The 19,614-nt window shown below is 38.2% G+C and overlaps 1 pseudogene; it reads left to right on the top strand.

Moving 5' to 3' along the window:
* Positions 1-10,791: 10,791 nt before the first annotated feature.
* On the top strand, positions 10,792-12,388 carry LOC102475278 (high mobility group protein B3 pseudogene; annotated as a pseudogene).
* The last annotated feature ends 7,226 nt before the right edge of the window (positions 12,389-19,614 follow it).

Below are 19,614 nucleotides of genomic sequence, written 5' to 3'. Positions count from 1 at the left end.
TGGAGTATATGGTAATTACATTTTTATTTTTATTAGAAATGTCCATACTGCTTTCTATTGTGGCTACACAATTTTATATTCCCACAAATAGTGCACAATAGTTCGAATTTCTCTACAGCTTCTCCAACACTTGTTTGTTCGTTCATTCTTTCTCTTTCTTTCTCTCTCTCTCTCTTTCTCTGTCTTTCATTTTTCTTTTCCTTTCTTTTTCCTTTCTTTCTTTCTTTCTTTCTTTCTTTCTTTCTTTCTTTCTTTCTTTCTCTTTCTTTCTTTCACTTCTTTCTTTCTTCTTCCTTCCTTCTTTCTCTTTCTTCCTTCCTTTCTTCTCTCTCTTTTCCCCTCTTTCCTTCTTTCTTTCCCTCTCTTTCTTCCTTCTTTTCTTCTTCCTTTTCTTTTTTCTTTCTTCTTTCTTTATTTTCTTTTACTTCTTTTTTCTTTCTTCTAGCTTTCTCTCTCTCTCGCTCTTTCCATCTTGCTGTCCTAACGTATATGAGGTGATATCTCATTGTGGTTTTGATTTACATTTCTTAATTATTGGTGATATTGAGCATCTTGTCATGTGCTTGCTGGCCATTTGTGTATCTTCTTTGAAGAAATGTATATTTGGTCCTTTGCCAATTTTGAGGAGATTATTTCGGCCTTTGTTGTTGAGTTTTAGAAGTTCTTCATATTTTCTTTACAATAACCCCTTGTCATAGATATGACTTGCAAATATTTTTTCCCATTCCATAGGTTACCATTTGACCCTGTCGTCAGTGTCTTTTTGTGGAGTAAGAACTTTTAAAAATTTACTTGCTGTTTAGTTTTTCAATGACTTTTGTCATTCTTTTCCTATTTCTTCTCTACCTGAGAAGTAGGAGGTTGCAACCTGGATGGTGGTATCATAGGCCTGGGTAGACATTGAGATCCATTATGGTACCTTGGTCATAGTGTCTTAGAATGTCTCAGATGCAGAATCCTGTGAATTTTTTCATCATTCATGGAAAAGTGGATAATGTAGGACATTAAAGCCAACCAGAGCATGACAGGAAAGGTTAGTCACACCTCTAAACAGAAACAAAAAAGGAAAAGAGGCATGAAAAGATGAAAAGAATAAATACCTAGACTAGGAGTAGACGGTCCCTTCTAAATATATCTTTATTTTTTCCACTCCATTTATTAATGCAATGGAATAACTATTGGGTCATCTGAAAAGTCATGATGCATTTTTGCATAGAAAACATATGTCATAACTTTTCTGATGAACTTCCAGAAAATCTGCCTGATGTTCCTTTTCTATCAAAATATTTGGTAATGATTAACATATGGAGGTATTGTCTATTGAACATACAGCTTCAGTCAAAGTCCAGCTAGGAATTTACTATCTCTCAGTTAATGAGGAGGTCTTGACTTCACTCTCAATTTATGTATCAACTCATCAATAAAATTAAACTTATTGTAATAGGAGAGAAAATCTTCTCTGTTATTCCTATGGGAAAGAGATAATGCATTTAAAAATCTTTCTGATGCCTTGACCATGAGATTAATGTGCATGTAATCCAGTTTGTTATCTGTCTGTTATGTCTTCATGTGTCTAGGATAAATCAATAGAACTTCACTTCTCTAATTGGAATCAGTGTGCTGATGGAGTCTGTCTGTGGAAATGAAAGGTGGCTGCTGTAATCTGTTGGGAGTTGAATTAATCCTTCAGAAGTGGGGTTGACTTAACTACCCCAAACAGAAATATGGAACTTGCTTTCAATCCTTGGGAAAATAGCCATGAGAAAAAAATCAATGTTCCATTTCACTAATCTTTTCTTGAATTGCCTTAAACTCACCCAACTTGTCCCTGTGAGGCCTTTTTATTTGAAAGTTACATTTCTTTTATTTCTCACTTTTTATTTGAAAGTGTTCTATTTAAACCTTTTTTTAATTGCCAGAGAGACTTTCACAAGAGGGAAGAGAGAGAGAAAGAGAGAGAGAGAGAGAGAGAATACTCTTCAGTAGAGTATGGTCATACCACAATCCTTTTTTCCATTTCTCTGCTCTGTCAGGGCATTGGCCTGCATTCACACATGCTCAGTGGGTCTCTCAAACCACCAGAGCTGGGACTCTAACTCTCTAACTATAGTTAGCTGTGTGGAATCTAGTTACCCTAACCACTGGGCAAAAGGGCTGTCATATGTGTGCATGTGTGTGTGACACACACACACAAATATATTTAAATATATATGTAAATTTAAATATTTATATATATATGTGTGTGTGTATTTAAAGTTTATTTCTTTAAAGAGGAGAGAGAAAGAGAGAGATGTCCAATAGGATCTTCATACCACAATCCACTCTCAGATTATGCCATCCCCAGTTCATGGGCATGTATCTACCTGACATGTTCAGGGAAGCCTCCAGATGCATACCTGGAATCCTTCCATGTAGGCTAATTTGAAAGTGTTGCATCATTACTGCACTACCTACTATCTGGCAACTAAAAATACTTTAAATTAAATGAAAAGGACAATTTATCAGTCATATATTAAACTGTTTATTCTCTGTATTTGTCACATTCAGATGCTATAATGGAAGGAGCTCAAAATTTCAATACTTAGCTATGACCTGAATGTGTCTCCAAAAAATTCATGTATTGAAATTTGGTTGTATTGTGAAGGTATTAAGAGGATGGAAACTTAATATGACTGTGGTGTTGAAAGTGGGGTCTTTGAGAGGTGATTAGGATTATAAAAGAACATCAGAGTGGGGCTGCAATGAGAGAATACCGGCTTTATGAATAGGAGAAAGATCAATGTTAACACATGTTCTTGTCCTCTCATCATGGATGCACTGCATGACCTCAGAACCCATCAATAATGGGGGCCAGCAGTTAGCGTAATGGCTATGTTGCTGGACTCCCATGTAGTCGACCGCCATTCGAGTCCTGGACCCAGTGGCTTAAACTCACGCTGGGCACGTGTGCATGCGTGCCCAAGATCCCGAGAGGAGAATGGAGGAGAAGGGATTGCAGTGTGGCCATCCCCCCTGGGGGGTGATTTCTCGCTTTCTGTCTCTATGTCTCTCTCTGTCTGTCTGGCGAGCGCACATGCCCTATAGCAAAAAACTCTCAAAAAAAGCAAAAAACAAAAACCAAAACAAAAAATCATCAATAAGGAAGCCTTCACCAGATGTATTCTTTTAACCTTGGATCTCCAGAATCAAGGGCTAATAAGACTTCTTCATTCTTTATAAATCATCCAGTATTAAGTTATAGTAACAGAGAAATGGACTAAAATAATACTCAAAAGTAACTCTTTTCAGGGAGATTATTGGGAGAAGCACAAAGTTTAAATTCTCTCAGAAATCATCTTGTTCCACCTAATTATTTCATCAACAACAATAGCAATTTATTTCAAGCTTATTATAACTTATTATAACTGTCCTAATTATATTGTAAATATTTTCACATTGTATAATTATAATGATCTTTTGAAGTTGAAGCTAGTGATATCCCCCTCTGTGTGTGTGTGTGTGTATGTATATGTGTATGTGTATATATATGTGTGTGTATTATATATTATGTACATGCATAAGATAGAATGTGTATGTGTGTATATATGTATGTACACACACACACACACAATACATATATATACATGCAGAATTTTAAAAACTTCCCATTGTCATAGAACAAATAAGTCTCAGAAACAAGATTCAAATTGTGCCAGTCCAACTCTAGAACTAGGTTGCTACATCAAATGAAAAATACCCAGTTGGGACCAGCAGATTGCATAATGGTTAGGTCACTGGACTCCCATGTAGTTAGTGGACTGCAATTTGAGTCCCAGTCCCGGAGGCTTCAAACTCACACCAGGTGCATGTGGATGTGTGGGTGCGTGCCCAAAATCCTGAGAGAAGAATGGAGGAGAGGAGGTTTCAGAGTGGCCATCCCCTAGGAGGCCAATTTCTCAGTTTCTGTTTCTCTGTCTCTCTGGAGAGTACATGTGTCTTATAGCAAAAATTTCTCTCTCGATTAAAAAAAGAGAGAAAGAAAGCAAAAGGAAGAAAGAAAGAAAGATACCCAGTTGAATTTAAGTTTCAGATAAATAATTATATTATTGGGTCGTTAGGAAAATCATGACTCATTTTTGCATAGAAATATATAGAAAAATATGTCATGACTTTTCCAATGACCTAATACAATATATTTATAGTACACATACAGGGGAACTTCAAAAAGTTTGTAGAAAATAGAGTTAATGCATGAGTTTATTTTGGTGCAACAAAAGTTTGAAATCCACACATAGCTTTTTTTTATAACATGTATTTTTTTCCATGAACTCTTTGGAGACACTCTGTATGTTCTAATTATTACAGCAGACATAGAATGATTTATTGTTTGGATTAAATTCAAATTTAATTTAGTGTCCTTTATAGGTTGTTAGGTTTGTTTGTCTTGTTTTTGCTAAAAATGGCAGGTCTATCCAAAACTCACATTTGTCTCTCTTTTTTTTAAGATATACTTTTTATTTTATTTTTTTATTTAAAAAAATTTTTTGGAGAAGTTTTTGCTATAGAGCACGTGCTCTTGTCAGTCAGACAGAGAGACACAGAGAGACAGAAAGCGAGAAATCACCCCCCCAGGGAATATGGTCACACTGCAATCCCTTCTCCTTCATTCTCCTCTTGGGATCTTGGGCACGCACGCACACGTGCCCAGCATGAGTTTAAGCCACTGGGTCCAGGACTCGAACCATGGGCAACTACATGGGAGTCCAGCGACAGAGCCATTATGCTAACTGCTGGTTCCACAGATATACTTTTTTTTTTTCTTTTTGTGGAGAAGTTTTTGCTATAGGGCGCGTGCGCTCGCCAGACAGACAGAGAGAGACAGAGAGACAGAAAGTGAGAAATCCCCCCCCCAGGGAATATGGCCACACTGCAATCCCCTCTCCTCTATTCTCTTCTCGGGATCTTGGGCACACACACACACGTGCCCAGCGTGAGTTTAAGCCACTGGGTCAGGACTCGAACCGTGGTCTACTACATAGGAGTCCAACGACAGAGCCATTACAATAAACTGCTGGTTCCACAGATATACTTTTTAAAAACTATATCAGGACCAGCGAATAGGAATGGCATGATGGTTGGGATGCTGGACTCTCACATGGCCAACCATGGTTTGAGTCCTGAACTTGGTGGCCTGCTTTCTCACTTCTTTCTCTCTGTGTCTTTCTCTAGTGAGTGCACATGCCCTATAACAAATACAAGAAAATAACAGTGGTAAATAAAATGAGATAATTCTTGTTAAAAAAACTATATCAAGGTATAATTAATATGTAAGAATTAATGTATTCTTGATGTGTTTGAACATATGCACACAGTTGGGATAACACCAGCACAATCAAGTTACTAAACATAAAAAATCGGGAACCAGCAGTTAACGTAATGGCTGTGTCGCTGGACTCCCACGTAGTCGACCGTGGTTCGCGTCCTGGACCCGGTGGCTTAAAACTCACGCTGGGCGCATGTGCGTGCATGGCCAAGATCCCGAGAGGAGAATGGAGGAGAAGGGATTGTGGCGTGACCATCCCCCTTGGGGGGTGATTTCTTGCTTTCTGTCTCTATGTCTCTCTCTGTCTGGTGAGCGCACACGCCCTATAGCGAAAAAAAACAAAAACAAAAACCTCTCCAAAAAAAAAAAAAAAAATCATGTCATTAAATGTTCTGCTGTGGGACCAGCAGTTAGCGTAATGGCTATGTCGCTGGACTCCCACGGAGCCGACCGTGGTTCGCGTCCCAGACCTGGTGGCTTAAAACTCATGCCGGGCGCATGTGCGTGCGTGCCCAAGATCCCAAGAGGAGAATGGAGGAGAAGGGATTGCAGTGTGACCATCCCCCTGGTGGGGGTGATTTCTCACTTTCTATCTCTCTGTCTCTCTCTGTCTGTCTGGCTAGCGCACGCGCCCTATAGCAAAAACCTCTAAAAAAAAAAAAAGAAAAAAAGAAAAAAAAATGTTCTGCTGTGCTTATACACTCAAACAGATGAGGGCTCTGAACCCCTGAAAGAAAGGCATACTACTTAGAGTTTCACAGCTGATTATTGGCAGAGGTAGCTTAATTCATCCCCACCTAACCCTCCAGAGAGTTCTTTTTTCTTGTTTTTTTCAGATCCCAGGTTATGATGTTTGGATTCTGCTTTTACTGTATCGCAAAACACAGTGCAGAGACTCAGGGATCTTTGTCAGGAGTATATGTACATCTGTACTTGTCTGTAATAAATCTGAGTAGGCATTATTAGAATGCATTTGAAACATAGCAGACCTAGTATTTTAGGGGGGTAGACACTTGTCATTCAACAAATGTAGTATTTGCACATTCATATAAATATAGGGATACATTTATTATTTTTATGGCTCCTGAGATAGATGTTAAGTATTTTGCTAATGTATTTAATAATAATATCATCACTAGTGTAGAGTACTGAGAGTGTGCTTAATAAAGACATTGGATTCACATTTCTTTTCTGTATATGTATGTGTGTATATATATATATATATATATTGTGTAAGCTCTTTTCTGTATTTCAATTCTGTCTTCTATAAGGTGAGAAATGAGATTAAGGTTTTTTTTTCTTCTTCTAATGTTGCTTTCATACTTGATATTCTGTGGGTCCAGGATCTGAGGGAGATTGACTCAGATGTTCTAATACTGATATTTGTAACTAGTGTTGTGATGACATTGTAGGAGCTGATTTTATTTTGTTCACGTTGTGGGTCAATCCTTTAACTGTATACTCAGGCCTAAGTTTGCTTCTTACAACAATGTGGCCACTTTGTCTTCTTTATAGACATAAGAATGATGTCAAATCGTTCTGTCATCTCTTCTATATTACTCGGCAAAATGCTGGGTGAATATATTACACAGAAGGCAGGAGTGCCAAAGAAGGTAGGATGTCAAAACTAAGGAAAGAGATGTTATCCTGGAAGGGTCAAAAAGAGAGGGGGAGGGGAGAGAGAGAGAGAGAGAGATATTAGTACATGCTATGCTGAGAGAAATTAGTACATGCTATGCTGTAGGGTTTTTTTTTTTTTTTTTTTTTCCAGAATTTTTACCACAGAGCATGTGAACTTGCTAGAGAGAGGACAGAGACAGAGAGAGGGAAAGTGAAAAATCTCCCCTTGGGGGGATGATCACACTACAATTCCTTCTCCTCCATTCTCCTATTGGGATTTTGGCACATACACTTGCCCAGTGTGATTTTCAAGCTGCTGGGTCTGGGGCTAGAACCATGGTCAGTTATGTGGCAGTCCGGTATCTTAACTACCATGCCACCTGCTGTCACCTATGCTATAAGCTTTTAAGATGGAGAATGTAGTCACAAGCCTAAGAATGCTGGTAACCTCTAGAAGCTGCAAAAATCCAGGAAACAAATCGTCCCTAAACCCGCCAAAAGGAAAGCAACCCCACTGACATCCTGATTTCTGACCTCCAGAACTATCCAAGAATAAATTCATGTTTTGAGCCACAAAGTTTATAATTTGTTTCAGCAGCTACAAGAAACTAACACATCATCTTTCAAACCTCAACTGAAATGATTCTACTACTGAGACTCTCCCGGACATCTCCATGTGCTCTGCATCACATGACTCCCTGCAGTCCTTAATCACTACATATGTTGATTTATGTGTCAGTCTTCTGCACATTGAAAACTTATTCATCTTTGATTCTTCAGCTTCTGCTCCAAGACCTGATACATAAACATAATTTAATAATTTAAAAACTAGAAAGCCTTTCTCTTATCTCCTCTTGATGAGTCACCTTTTAGTGCCAGTGTGGAAGATAAAGATGATGATGAAGAGTGGCCTGTGGCTATCCTAGTGATTTTCATAGCATGCCCTTATCTCTCTCCAAGGGATTGCCCAGAAGCAGTATCTGCCAGAATGACTTGAGAAGGGGACTTTATCTAATTATGTGCTATGTGTCATTTTATAATGCCTCTTTTGAGAGAGAGGTTTTGCTTCCATATTATACACATCATGTCAACATTTTCTCTATACAAATTCAACAGGTGATTAGACAAATGAGTTTTTTAGGGCCTCCAGAGCCTTATCGTATTGTGGTCCTGTTATCTAACAGGGTACTTGGTATAGGGAAGGTCCTTTATATAGAAGTGGTGTTCCAATGATAAATCTCAACAAATTATTTAACTCCTGGTGTCTCCTAAAAGAGATGCATTGCTGGCAGACTTCTGTATCACACGGTGTTATCAACCTCCTGAGCTGTTAATCAGTATACTTTTTATTTTTGTTCATATTCATTTACAAGCTGCAGTGGACGGGTCATGCCAGTCACTACCTCTAACATCCTTTCAACCAGATGCAGACTGTGCAGGAGAACATAGACTGAGGATTTAGAATATTTAGAGTCCAAACGCAAGTTCTGCCCCTTTTCAAGTACATACATTTGGACAAGTTCTGTATGAAACTGGGCAAGTTCTGACAGACTCTCTTCCGTTTTTGGTGAATTGGGAATATCTCTATCTGTGTCACTGGGTATTATTTGGATTGTTAGAAAGTCATGATGCATTTTGCATAAAAACAGAAAAATACATCATGACTTTTCTGACAAACCAAGATAAATATGCCATGAAATCCCTTCTGTAGATCACTAACAGAATTTCTTAGATGAACACAATATTATTGTTCTTTAAAAGTAACTTTATTTGGGGCCAGCAAGTGGCATTGTGGTTAAGGTGATGGACTCTCACATGGTGAACCATGGTTTGAGTCCTGAAGCAGGAGGCTTGAAACTCATGCCAGACATGTGTGCATATGTGCCCCAAATCCCAAGGATAGTAGAGGAGAATGGATTGTGGCATGGCCATTCCCCCTCTGGGGTGATTTCTCACTTTCTATTCTCTCTGTCTCTCCAGCAAGTACATGTGTCCTATAGCAAAAATCTCTCTCTCCAAGAAAATAATAAAAAAGTAATTTTATTTAAGGTATGTTAAAAACTATAAAGTAATATTTGCAAATACCATCTCTTGCAATGCCTACATCTCTGTGGGAATGGATGAATTATTTTCAGCTTTTGTACCCAGGGAATTACATGAATTGCCTAGGGACAGAAAATTTGGGGCAAAGTGTCCAACGGAACATTGATGCCATGCAATATAGTCCTGAAGCAATAGTGGTGTATTATTGTTAGTGAAGTGTGCATGGAGTAACAGGTGCACAAGCCCTTTGTAAAATAAAATTTCTGAAACAGTCATGCTCCCTTGGCCTGTCTAGGGAAGAACTTAACATTTAAACATGTACTTTGTGCTATAACCTTCATTGTCACCACCACAATCCTCTACAAAATAGATGCTTTTACAAATGAGAAAACACAGACCCAGGTGTTCATTTGTACAAGATTACCCAGCTTCCAAATAGCAGGGTTAGGCTTTAAATGCAGGTGCATATGACTATAAGGCCCATAGCTTAAATGCTACCTGGGAAGCATTGAAGCAGAAAATATGAAACTTCTGGTCATACATACTGTAATACATGTAGCTAGCATCTACTGAGTATTTATTAATTGCTAGGAAATTTCTAAGCCATTTACAAATTACCTCATTTTATTCTGATCAAATTCCAAAAGATATATATTTAGCATGTCACAGGTAAGGAAACTAAGGGGAAAAATTAAAAAGTACTAGCTTAATATCACAGGATAAGTAAATGATGGTGATGATGTTCAAATACAGGCAGTCTAAGATCCTCCAACTTAACCCTAACAGAACGATTTTTAGAAGTTAAGACATAATAAAGGTTCATATTTAAGACCTTTATGATCTACTAGTAAATTCTAACTTGTAGTGTCTATAATTTGAAATGCAATGAATTGGTGTAGTTCTTCCACTTTTTAAAAATAGTTAATCAGCAGTGAAAATAGGATTTGCATTTCAGGACACTAGGTGAAACTAAAAAATTATGGAAACTATGGCTTCAATGTGAATACTCGTGTTCTTACCAACTTGTCCTCCACTTGCTTTATATTGTTCTTGATGAAAGGCAGCTGTAGAGAGGAAAAAAAGGTGAATTTATGAATTTTTAATGGGTAAGTTTGCCAAGTTCAATTGTGTACATTGTGTAGTGCTTAACGATAGAAAACACCATTTGCACTAAGACATAAATAGCATTTCCTGGAGTTCTACTGTGTATGTTCATAGACCTGTATCAATATTGACATGTGTGTGGTTATGGGTGCCATTCATGTGTGAGAGTGCCTGTGATGTATATGTGACAAATGTGTCTAAGAATTCATGGTAGTGCATATGTGAATTTGTGGATGTATGTATGTTCAAGTACGGGTTTAGGTGGTAAGGTGGGAGATAGGGGGCAAAAGAGACTAAATAGTATAGCTTAATTTTCATAGAGTGGATGAAATTCCAGAAAGAAGAGTCACATGTTTCTTTTGCTGGACTGAGGAAGTGAGATTTAGTCGTGATATATGGTGCACTTGAACTGCCAAACGAAAGCACTTTGCTTATATCCAAATTCCTCCAGAATTGTTCTTTTTAAGGGAGCATACTTTCTTTTCACCTGAATAAAATGATTTCAGTTTCTCCAAGATGACAAATCTTAATGAGAGCTGTGGTTTTCTGCTTTACACCTAGTGTTGTGAACTTTTTGTTAGACTTGTTTTCCCTCACTTGTAGAAAAAACAAAAAACAAAAAACAAGTCTAGGACTCTCATGGAGGCAGCTAGCACAAAGCCAGAGAGTGCTGAGCTGTGCATCCTGCCCTACACTGCCCAAACTGTAGAACAATAGTTAGGATGACTAAAGGTAACCCCAAGAAACCAAAGGACAAGCTGTCTGCTTATTCAGAGAAGAACATAAGAAGAAAAACCCAGAGTTCCCTGTCAATTTTGTAGAATTTTCTAAGACGTTGACATGGTGATTAAGGGTGTTGGATTCCCACATGGCTGACCACAGTTCAAGCCCAGGGCCTGGTGGCTTGCTTTCTCATTTTCTCTCTCACTTTCTCTCTCTCTCTCTCACACACACTCTGTCCTTCTCTGGTCAAATTTAAATAACTAAATAAATAATAAAGTTCAATTAAAAAAAAAGTGCTCTGAGTGGTGGAAGACAATGTCTGGGAAAGAGAAGTCAAAATTTAATGAGATGGAGGGACCAGCAGTTGATGTAATGGCAATATCACTGGACTCCCATGTAGTCAATCACGGTTCGAGTCCCAGACCTGGTGGCTTAAACTCATGCTGGGCGCATGTGCGTGTGTGCCCAAGATCCTGAGAGGAGAATGGAGAAGGGATTGCGGTGTCACCATACCCCCTGGGGGGTGATTTGTCACTTTCTGTCTCTCTCTGTCTCTGGCTCTCTGGAGGCTGCACATGCCTTATAGCAAAAACCTCTCAAAAAAATTTAATGAGATGAAGAAAGTGGACAGCTTTGTCTTTTACCTGTGTTATAATGTTAGCTGTAGGTTTTCCATAAATGGCTTTTATTATTCTGAGAAACGGTCCTTCAATGCCAATTTTACTGAGAGTCTTGATCATAAGGCATGCTGTATTTTGTCAAATGCTTTTTCCGCATCGATTGAAATGATTATATGGTTTTTACCTTTCGTTCTGCTAATGTGATGTATTACATTTATGGTTTTGCATATGTTGACTGTCCACACTCTATGGTAGAGACTGGAAGACTGGAGAACAGAAAAGCATTAAAAATTGTAATGGACACTGGAGACAAAGTGGAAAGAGAGTGTGGGAGGGGAAGAGCATAGGAAAGGAAATGTGGGGGGGAAATGGAGAGCTAAGACACTTGTGGGACACAGATACGGTTTTTTATCTGTTGACGAGGATGTGTATAACAGTCTCAACTGGGCTGGACTGAGGTGTATATCATGCTGGGTAAAGTCTCTTCACAATCTAAATGATGTATAGTGATTTAATATATGAATAATAATTTTAAAAATAATAACAAAAGGAAAAATTTAATGAGATGGAAAGGCAGATAAAATATGCTATGGTCAGAAAATGAAGGATTATGAGCTGGCTAAGGGAGGCAAGAAGAAAAAGGACCCTAATTCCCCCAAAAGGCTGCCATCCGGATTCTTCCTGTTCTGTTCAGAATTTCTCCCTAAGATCAAATCCACCAACTCTGGCATCTCTATTGGAGACATGGCAAAGAAGCTGAGAGAGACGTGGAAGAACTTAGGTGGCAGCGAGAAGCAGCCTTGCATCACCAAGGCTGCAGAACTGAAGAAGTACGAGAAGGATGTTGCCGACTCTGTCTAAAGGCAAGTTTGATGGTGCAAAGTGTCTTGCCAAAGTTGCCCAGAAAAAGATGGAAGAGGAAGATGAAGAAGATGAGGAGGAAGAGGGGGAGGACAAAAACGGGGGGGGGGAGTAGGAGGAGGATTAATTAAAAAACAAAAAACAAAAAACAAAACTGCTCATCTGTCTCCTTGGGAATACCCTAGCGTTGGGGAATGTTATAATCACACCTCTCTTATAGAAGGTGTGTCTGTTGCCCTCATTAGCTTTAATTGCAGAACTTGGTCGTGATCATGTTGTCATCTCTCAACATGCTCTAGAAATTGTCAGTAGTTAACCTGAAATGGCCATGGGTGTCCAGAGCACCCTGAAACTGTAACAAAGTTATACTTATTTCCAAACAATTTTAAAATCAAAGGCACTCTCGTGTTCTCCTCACTCTATGTACTTTGCTGTTGGTGTGACAAAGCATTTAAAGATGTTCCCGACATTTTTTAACTTGTAAGGTGGTATTAACTATATGGTTATTTGCTAGAAATCCTGAGTTATCAACTGTATGTATCTCTTGACTGTAAAGAGAACAGAAAAACTGTACCAAACTCTCTGTGCTCCTTGCTTGGCAGAGGTTGCGGGGAGGGCACCCTTTGGAGGGGCCAATACAATTTGGTACTCTCAGCTTTTTGGTTGTAACAATTCTAGTAGATATAAAGTATTTTATTGTGGTTTTAATTTGCATTTCTTATTGACTAATGATCTTAAACATCTTAAGCATCTGGCATGTACTTACTGTCCATCTGTATGTCATCCTTGGTGACATATATATTAATATATCTTACCAGCTTTAAAAATATGTGTATATTGGGGAACCAGCAGTTAGCGTAATGGCTATGTCGCTGGACGCCCATGTAGTTGACCGCGGTTCGTATCCCGGACCCGGTGGCTTAAAACTCACGCCGGGCGCGTGTGCGTGCGTGCCCAAGATCCCAATAGGAGAATGGAGGAGAAGGGATTGCGGCGTGACCATCCCCCCTGGGGGGTGATTTCTCGCTCTCTGTCTCTATGTCTCTCTCTGTCTGTCTGGCGAGCACACGCGCCCTACAGTGAAAATCTCTCAAAAAAACCCAAAAATATGTGTATATTGGGACCAGCAGTTAGCATAATGGCTGTGTAGCTGAACTCCCGCGTAGCCGACTGCTTTTCAAGTCCTGGACCCAGTGGCTTAAATTCACGCTGGGCATGTGTGCGTGCGTGCCCAAGATCCCAATAGGAGAATGGAGGAGAAGGGATTGCAGTGCAGCCACCCCCCCCAGGGGGTGATTTCTTGCTTTCTGTCTCTTTGTCTCTCTCTGTCTTTCTGGCGAGCGCATGTGCCCTATAGCAAAAACCTCATATATATATATATATAGTTTGCTATAGGGCATGTGTGTTTAATAGAATAGAGAGAGAGAAAGTGATAAAACATTCCCCAGAGGAGATGACCACTACACAATCCCTTCTCCATGATCCTCTTGGGATTTTGGGCATCCACTCATATGTGTCTGGTTTGTTTCCAAGCTGCTGGGTCTGGGACTCCAACTACATAGTTGGTCATGTAGGATTCAGCTGCCTTAACCACCAAGCCACCTGGCTGACCCTATCTTACCCTTTTTGAAGAGTGCACTGTTTGCTCACTTTTTTAAAAAAAAAAATATATGATATAAGTACTTAATCAGATATATTAGTTGCAAGTGTATGTACATACTTTTGTGAGATTAAGAAAAACCTGTTCAGCACTATCTAGACAAGCTGTATATGTGCATGTCATATATGATGACCTAGCAGTTCTACCCCTGCTTACCCTCAACAGAAATGTGTGTACATAGGTGCTGGGTGCATAGGTGCACATGCCCCCAAACCCAAGAGGAGAATGGAGAAGAAGGGATTGTGGTGTGACTATCTCCCCTGGGGGGTAGTTTCTCATTTTGTCTCTCTGGTGAGCACACACACCCTATAGCAAAAACTAAAAACAAAAACAAAAGCAAAAACTAAAAAAAAGAGTGTGCAGATATGAACCAAAAGATGGAGATAATTATGTTTTTAATAAAGTATTTGTGTTAGCTCCAGAATGGAAACAACATGTCTCTATCCTCAGTAGGGTAGACAACTACAGTTTGATAAATTCATAAAATTTACCTATTCAACAGTTGAACATATGTGTCATAGCTCAAGTTACAACATGGATAAAATTTAGAAAATAATTTTGAATATTAAAAGCTAGACATAGAAGATCGAAACTGCAATTCAAGTATATGAAATTCAAAGATAGTCAAAACTGACTCACAATGTTAGATGTCATATATTTGTTATATTTGGAAAGGAGGAGAGAATAGTATTTAAATGGGTGAGAAAGGGGATTCTGGGCTGCTGACAAAGTTCTGTTTTTTGATCAAATGTTGGTTACATAAATGTCTCATTTTGTAAGAATGTACTGTGATGTATATTTACAATTTGTGAACTTTTAAAATATAGATGATATGTCAATCAAAATTGTTCTAGGAAAAAGAAGGGTATGGGCTGTGGTGCTAAAGGGTCTGGGAACAAATCTTCACTTTGCTCTCTTTAGCTGTGGACTTTAGCCATTAGCTAAGTAACATAACTACTTTATATTCCAATTTCCTCATACTTGACAAGATAATAATAATAGTATTTACTACTTAAGCATGTAAGTAAAAATTATATTATTCAAGTGAAGCATTTAGAAGAATGCTTATAGTGTGTGTTCAAAATTTATTGGTTATTGTTAAAATGCTCTGGATGCTTCATCCTTTTTTTTTTTTTTTTTTTGGAGAGGTTTTTTGCTATAGGGCATGTGTGCTCGCCAGAAAGACAGAGAGACAGAAAGCGAGAAATCATCCCCCAGGGGGGAATGGCCACACCACAATCTCTTCTCCATTCTCCTCTTGGGATCTTGGGCACACATGCACACGCACCTGGCGTGAGTTTAAGCCACTGGGTCCAGCACTCAAACCGTGGTGAACTACATGGCAGTCAAGTGACATAGCCATTACGCCAACTGCTGGTCCTATTTCTTTCTTTTTATAAATATTGTCTTCTTCATGTCCTATCCCTTGAACCAAGGTTTCCTTGAATTCTCTCCTAACCCTTCACTCATCTCTGTATTCTCTACACAGATCATGCCATTCTCTCTCATGTTTCTCTAACACATTTGTTGTTGGTTTTTCAGCCTCTGTTAGATATCCCACACACTTGATAACACCTATTCTAGTAAGCCCAAAGTCAGTCAACTGAATTCAACACTTTCTCTTGATGCTGTTTCTTTTCTTTTTTCTGTTCTTAATTCTTCTCACCCTCCATTTTTAGCCCCTTATACTGAAATTAAATATATCTGGAGAGAAATCCTATATGTTTGTTTTTTGTTTTGTTTCAGCTGGCTGTAAGATTTTGGAAAGCTAAATTAATCCCTACACAATTCTGTTTCTTGTTAGGCAATATAAGCAAGATAATATAACCTACCTAGTTTGGTTAACAACATAAATTGTTATTGCACTTCAAAATACTGAGACATGGTCTGGAACGTGGTAGGCATTCAATGAATGTTAGCTTTTCTTTTCTTTTCTTTCTTTTTTTTTTGTGAGGTTTTTGCCATAGGGCACGTGCGCTCGCCAGACAGACAGAGAGAGACAGAAAGACAGAAAGTGAGAAATCACCCCCCAGGGGGGATGGCCATGCCTCAATCCTTTCTCCTCCATTCTCCTCTCGGGATCTTGGGCATGCATGCACACGCGCCCAGCCTGAGTTTTAAGCCACTGGGTCTGGGATGCGAACCGCAGTCGACTACGTGGGAGTCCAGCGACATAACCATTATCCTAACTGCTGGTCCCAATGTTAGCTTTTCTTATTTTTGTTACTATGCTATTGGTTTATTCATCTCTATTCCTAAAAGTTAAGTATGTTTACTTTTTAAAATATGTCTCTCTTTATCTCTACTACCACCAGTAGGCACCAGTTTAGATCTTCATCATTCACAGAGTTACTACAAATGCCTTCTTACTTTTCTAAGTTTAGATGCTCAATTTCATCATCTATGTTATCACCTATTGATGTATCTGAAACAAAATCATGCCATTTACCAGTTTAAGAGCCCTTAACGTTTCTCTCTTGTCTCTTTTACATAAATCCAAATGTCTGAAAGTGCATTGCATTCCATAGCAAATGGTGGAATCATATTTCTGAAAAGGATGTGCCATATTGCCCTGATGCAGAGGGCTGGACCGTATGATTTCATTAGCTCTCTTTTACACTCAAGAGTCTTGGTCTAACAAAATGTTTTCTTCCTTTGCACAAAGGAGGTCAGGGGAAGGGCAAATACAGTGCTTTCCATTAATGAAATAACTGTAGGAGATCAAGTCCCTCAAGGAGCCTGACTCTTATTTTTAGCTCAGCTCAAAGGGTTGCAACCTATTTTAGCCAACCCTGGGACTTCCCAAAGCAATCTAAGAGATGGATGTCCTGGCAGCAAATATGCTCAAATATTCCAAGTGGAAGAAAGCCATGAAATTTAGAGCAGAGAGATGGTAATCATCACCAGATTAACATAGGTATATTTTAATTAAGAAAGATTTGGTTCATTTTGGTGTTTTGGTGACAAGAAGCTCTATGTTACCATAAATGAAAGCCTATATTCAACAGAGACAAGGGGGTTCCAATTCTGCCTCTACAAGTTATTAGCTGTTTAACATTGAGTACAATAATCTCTTTAAACCTCAGTTTCTTCATCTGTGAAACAGGAATAAGAATTTCCATCACAAATGGTTGTTGTGAAATTAAGATAAAGCACGTGTGACATTTGTCATGTAACAGGTGCTTAAAACAACTGACATACTTTCTTTTCCATGGTAAATTTTCTTATGGCTACATCTATTTTCATGGGTTGCATTTCTGCAGTATTACCTTAGGCACACTGTTTAGTGAGAAGGGATATGAAATCAAAGCTGGTCCATCCTTTAGACAAGGAAAATCAAATGTTTTCGGCCAGAAGCTCACAGCCATGAATCTATTTCTCCTGGCATTTATTGCTTCTTAAATGAAATCTTTACAATTTTTTTTTAGTCCTTGTGAAAGGGTTCCTGCCTTTCCATATCTGGGTCTGTTCTTCCATTGAAAGGCCATGGGCAACATATTGGAAAGAGAAGAATGTTACATGACTTCAGATACAGAATTTTAAAGACTCAGGGTCCTGTTTATCGTTAAATCCAAATTTACACTTTGGGACAGATTCTCTGCTTCTGAACCTCATTTGGACACAATCTTACCTATTGCCCCAAATAAGTTTAATTATATTTCATTTAATAAATTCTTCTGTCCTAAGCTTCCTTACAGCAACCTATGAGAGTCATCTTAATATCATAGTTTTCTAAAGATAAAAATGAATAGAAAGAAATTTGTAAAGTTAACTATGAACAGTTTTGAATATGTAAAATGTTAAAATACTATTTGGTAAGAATAAAAGTAATTAAACAATAAACTGGAAAACTGTGATATATTTTGCAGACCACTAACTAATATCATTATATGCTGCTCTCTTAGTAATTAACTAAAGGAAGATAATCAGCCAATAGTATAATAAATAAGACATGAAATAATAATTAAAAGAAGAAAATAGGAATAACCTATGAACTAATGACAAATTGAGAAGGCTTACTAATAGTTAAATAAATATACGTTAATACACCGATAATATATATATCAATGATACTGTTCTGGCTGCCACACAGACATAAGGTTATGAAATGGTGACTTAGTAGTCTCTGGTGAGTAGAGAAGAATGGGCAGTGTGACTACCTGAGGTCGCATATAGTCTAAGATCCTTTTATTATTACAATGTGCTATCTTGTGTTTGGTCACATACAAATATAAGAACAATTTCTGCCAGAAATAAGTGTAAGCCAGAAAAGACATGGAGAGGGTTGGGAAGGTACAGAGGTAAAAAGCTGCTCAAGGGAAGCCAGATCTCATGTGGTAACTGTGGTTTGACAACCCAACCTGATTAGCCTGAAACATGCTGGGTACATAGGGGAATGCTCAAGATGCAATGAGCTAGTGGATGGAGAAAGAGAATCTCAGTGTGACTGATTCTTGACATTTGTTCATCAGTCTCTCTCTTTCACTCTTACTTTCACATGTTAATACCCATGATCCATCATAAATAAAGGGAAAAAAGTGAAAAAAAAATCTGGAGAATTTACCTGTGCCTTCTTTTCTACCATATTACCTGGCATGTGGTAGACTTTTGGTTACAAAGTCAATTGGTAAGACAGTCAGGTAAATCTCAAGTTAATGACATCTTAAATCCTTAGATGGGATGGACTAGTATAAAATAGAAGGGGCTTCATGCCAGAAAGAGAAATGGTTGGCTAACAGAGAAGAGAATATTTGTTGAACGATTGCTATATATTGTAGGGACTCTGCTAAAAGGCTTACACAACAGTCCTGAATAGTATGCATGGCTTTTTTTAAAAATAGGAAAAGTGAAACTCAGAGAGATGAAACCACTTATTAGAGATCTCAGAGTAAGGAAGAGAAGAGCTAAAGGATTACTAGTATTTAAACTTAGTAAGTACCCTAGGCCACCAATCCACCCACACAGAGTCAAGCAAAGTAGAACTCCAAGTTTTACTCTCAGATTTAGACTATTTATCAAGCCATCTGTTCTTCAAGCTTTTAAAAATAAATTTGATAGTATCCAAGAAAAATGAATTGTACTTAAATGTGCATTTTTTAATATAACTAATAATTTTTTCAATGACTTGTAAAGAATCACCAACTTTGAGTAGAAACAAGTATCTCCTGTTTTCAGCAATATTCCTCTAAGTAGAGAATGTTTGCTGAGCAGAAAGTGTTCTGATTCCTATCTATAAAGTTCCATTATTTTTTTCTAAGAGTGACAAAGATTCTATGTAGAAGTAAATACAGGTTTGAAAACATTGAATTTTAAAATATGAGAGCATTTTAAACTCTTTCATCTTAACATCTTTAAGAACATAGTTTGAAAAAACAAAAATGATAAGTGCTGGCGCGGGTGTGGTGAAAAGGGAACTCTTACACTGCTGGTGGGAATTTAAATAGGTCCAACCACTGTGGAGAACAATTTGGAGATTCCTCAAAAGTCTACAAATAGAATTACCATATGATCCAGCAATCCCACTCCTTGGTATCTACCCAAAGGACAGAAGAAAACTTAATTGGAAAAGTGCTTGCACATCGATGTTTATTGTGGTACTTTTCATGACTGCTAAGTCATGGAAACAACCCAAATGCCCATGAACTGATGAATGATTAGAAAAACTGTGGCATATATACTCA

The sequence above is a fragment of the Tupaia chinensis genome, unplaced genomic scaffold (assembly GCF_000334495.1).
Source record: "Tupaia chinensis unplaced genomic scaffold, TupChi_1.0 Scaffold000513_1, whole genome shotgun sequence".
Classification (NCBI taxonomy): domain Eukaryota; kingdom Metazoa; phylum Chordata; class Mammalia; order Scandentia; family Tupaiidae; genus Tupaia; species Tupaia belangeri.
This window is presented reverse-complemented; position numbering and strand designations above follow the sequence as displayed.